General features: G+C 37.4%; 1 long non-coding RNA gene across 1 annotated transcript; it reads right to left on the bottom strand.

Annotated features, from left to right (window-relative positions):
* Window positions 1–236: 236 nt before the first annotated feature.
* LOC130013040 (uncharacterized) lies at window positions 237–1973 on the bottom strand. The gene is made up of 3 exons (XR_008788322.1): window positions 1850–1973; window positions 1154–1450; window positions 237–594 (listed from the first exon to the last, which is right to left on the bottom strand). It is a non-coding gene; the product is annotated as an uncharacterized LOC130013040 (long non-coding RNA).
* Between the last annotated feature and the right edge of the window lie 2057 nt (window positions 1974–4030).

The raw sequence follows: 4030 nt of genomic DNA, 5'->3' as shown, positions 1-4030 counted from the left end.
ACCCCATTTCATTTCATTTCATTTCTCTTTACCAGAGCGGCAAAATATCCATCCAGGGACCAGGGCGACAACATTTAATTTAACAGTAGTTGATCTGACCTCTAGAGCATTACAATGTTTCGGTCACTAAGACAACAGGGACCTCAACTCGAAAACTCGAACCTTTTGAACGCTTACAATAAGGACTGGCGGACAAGGGTGGCTTTAACTGTCGGATGAAACATAACAAATTTTGATTTAAAAAAAAATATATTTTATTGGCAGAATGAAAAATTTTTAATACGAGGGTACTAACTGCTTCAACATTATAAAAGCCTCTGCAAAGATCGCTGGTACGCCATTTTCGTTTGGTTTGAGGAAGTCTTCCATTTCATCATTTGGTGTGATGTAGTATTTTTCTCGGAAAGGTGCCAGGGCAGAATGCGCTAAATCTGGATCCACTTCCGCATACACTGATGTGTGAACACCGTTAACGAGTATAAACCCATTAATAGTGAACGGGGCGAATATTCCCGTTGACTCCACCTCTTCGATCTTCATTACGGTTTCGGTCGTTCTACTTTCTTTATTAACCGTAATAAGGTGGTCTCCTACCTAAAATAAAAAATATTAATTAATTTACTCAGGATCCCATAGTTCAGTGTGCGAGAATAACAAATACAGAAATAGACCTACGGTGGAAATTGCCAGTTTGTCCGCGACAATAAAGTACTAATTTAACTTTCGATTCCCCGGTTGTACGTGACAAGGAGTAGGGTCGCCTGTCCAATATCGTGGGTTTTCTCCGGGTCCTTCGGTTTCCTCCCACTGCTAAAGATCCCTACACGCAAGTGAAGTATTAAAATAAAATTGAACCAATTAAAATTGTGTCGAGTGGACGTTAAACCTCTCTCTCTCTCTCTCTCTCGCTCTCTCTCTCTCTCTCTCATTTGACTACCTAGAATATTATAGATTATTTTACTGTGTGCAAAATCAGAGACAAATATGCCCACAATTGCTGTGATAGAGACGTTTAAATATTCAATTCAAGAGTCATGCAAGTTTAAAATGGGATCTACACTGCTTGTGCTCGCTATATTACATAAATTTATTTTCTTTTTAAAAGAGACAAAATATATGAACATAAAATTTGTTTATAAAAATCACTACATACCTCTACGTCTTTAGCCATTTTATAAACAACCGTGGAATTATTTTGATCTGTAACAGGTATGAAATGAAGATGGCTAATGGTCAGTTTCTTTGTTTCGGTTTGAATATGTAGATAACAGGCCGTGGACTCTGTGTCTTTATGGGCCATTGTCCATACTTCAGAAAATCCGATATTCCCATCCTCGAACATAACCTTAACCTCCTCTCCGACTTGTAAATTACGTATACATTTCTTTCCGTCAAGTTTCGTTTCAACTTGAACATCTCCCGGAAAACATCCCGAGTTAGCCGGGACCTCCTGTAAAAAAAATGTATTTTAAAAAAACTTGTATTTAGTCAAACAGGTTTGATTATAGAATAAAAGATTTTACAGCTTATCAAAGTACAAAAAATGTATTTGCAATCAATCACATTTACACTAAAATAAAAACAATCATTCCGTTTTATAATAAGCATGTATCACGTTTAGCGTCGATCCGTAATCAGCGTTCAGGATTTACCTCGCTTTGAAGAAAAATACGTTTTATAAATAAAAGGAAAAAAGAGAAGAAAAACACACAATATAATATATCACGACATAAGAAAGACATTAGAAATATGACTACCCTAACAATAGTAAATTTAAACATGGTATTTTAGGCAAACATTACAAAATAGTCGTTCATATCAAATTCATTATTAATGATAGCACACTTACTTTTTTATAAGGATCGTAACCCATGTTGTAGTTTTTATAATGTGTTGTTGTCGAAGAATTTAACTTAAAGCAACTGAGCTTTCTGAAAGCAATCCTTATATTTATATGATTTTTGGAGGAATTCCCAATTAAGAAAATGTTCTCGAAATGTCTTTGATGGATGTAGTAAGTTTTGGATTTCCAAAACAAAACTCGCTGAAATACCCGCTAACTATAGATGTCGTGAGCTTTAAAAAAAACACATGACGAATACCTTTATTATTACAAATTGTAAAAAAAAAAAATGAACAATACACCTGTAAAAAAGGTTTTTTCAGAAATATTACAAATAAGTTCTTGCAGGAATACCCAGCAAAATCACTGTATCATGTACAAACATGGGATTTTCAATGGTAATATCCAGACAGACCCGCCTTCATATATTATAATATCGATTACGTTTGTTCTATTTATATACACAATGCAATTTCTGTAATACAGCTAGTCAAGTATGTTTGTAACAGAGAGAGATAGATAGAGTGGGAGAACTTGGACTCGAAACAAACTAGGTCATTTCGGGAGTAACATATGGTGCAATTTCATTTCAGCAATTCATTTGCGCCTAGGGTTTTTTTTAGTACGGGATAAACCGGATGACCCAGAGAAAACCCAAGTGGTTTGATATAGGCGAGTCTATATTTCTTGGCATTTCCTTCATGAATATGTAATATTCATATATTGTATATTAACCATTTTATTGTATTGCTAATTACTCTTTTTAAGTTACAACACTTTGTAAATTTATAATATAATAAATAAAGGGAGATACCATATTGCTATTTGCTCGTGGGCCGTTGAACTTTCTAGCAATGATATTACGTAACCTCTTGCAGGAATTCCCAAATAATTATTGATCGTTTTCGTTGGGTCTTTTTATTCATATATTTATGTTTTAATATGCAGAGTAATATTCTTCTGTATCAGTAGTAGAATTTAGTTATTCGTGAAATAGGGTATTTCCCAGACAACTGTAGATATGTAAGTTCTATTTTTAGAACACTACACAGCGAGGACAATCCCTAATCCGATCAAATTTAAAAAATGAAATGAAATAAAATGGAGTTTATCGTCCAACTGTTTTGCTCCAAACTGGGCTAATGGGTATACGCCATACAGTGTGCTATGAGGGAAATTTTGTCCGGACAGCGGCACTACGGCCTACTCTTACATCGAATTCCAACTGTCAATCGGGTGTTCGATCCCTGCATTGACCGAGAAAGTTCATCTCGATTTTCCGGCGTGGTTTCCCCTTGTCAGTGATGCAGAATGGAGGGCCTGACAAGGACAGCTGCCTAGTCGTTCGGATGGGACGAAAAACCGAGGTCCCGTGTACACATTGGCGTCCACGTAAAAGATCCCTTGGCAGTTGGAATTCGATATAAGAGTAGGCCGTAGCGCCGCTGCCCGGGCAAAATTTCCCTCATAGCACACTGTATGGCGTATGCCCGTCTTCAATTAGCCCAGGTTAGGTGCAGAAGAGTAGGACGTTAAACCCCATTTCATTTCATTTTCAACTGTCAAGATATTTTTTACGTGCACGCCAATGTGTACACGGGACCTCGGTATTTCGCCTCATCCGAATGACTAGACAGCTGTCCTTGTCACGCCCTCCGTCCTGCATCACTGACAAGGGGGAACTTTCTCGGCCAATGCAGGGATCGAACACCCGGTCAAGTTTAATGATAATGAAATGTCTATTAAAATTTATGTATTAATTACTAAAGCACTTATAAAAAAGACGTAACTTGAAATCTATATTCACTTTGGATATTGGAAACTAAAATTTTCTCCAATGTGTAATCTTGACTGTCTCCTGTCGGTTGTTTACGAATCCCGATTTTGTCCTTGCTAGGTCATTTCGGTATTACTATTCCATTGCACTAGAGGACTCGGAGAAAACCCACGTGGTTAGGCAACCGACCCTACTCTTTGTCACGTACAAGCGTGAAACCACAGCCATGTCACTGGCCTCAACGACACACCTTGCATTAGTCCACACGGCCGCCGCAACAACCCAGCACCCCCACTCCACAACCATCACCCTATTGTAATGAACAATAGATGGACTCAAGGGAGTGATTATAGTTAATTAACCCCGATCAGTGAGGAGAGATTTCGAAGTAACAAAAAGTAACTAAAGTC

Source organism: Patella vulgata, chromosome 5 (genome assembly GCF_932274485.2).
Source record: "Patella vulgata chromosome 5, xgPatVulg1.2, whole genome shotgun sequence".
NCBI classification, from domain to species: Eukaryota; Metazoa; Mollusca; class Gastropoda; family Patellidae; genus Patella; species Patella vulgata.
Note: the sequence above shows the minus strand (reverse complement) of the source record. Positions and strands in the feature narration are given on the sequence as shown.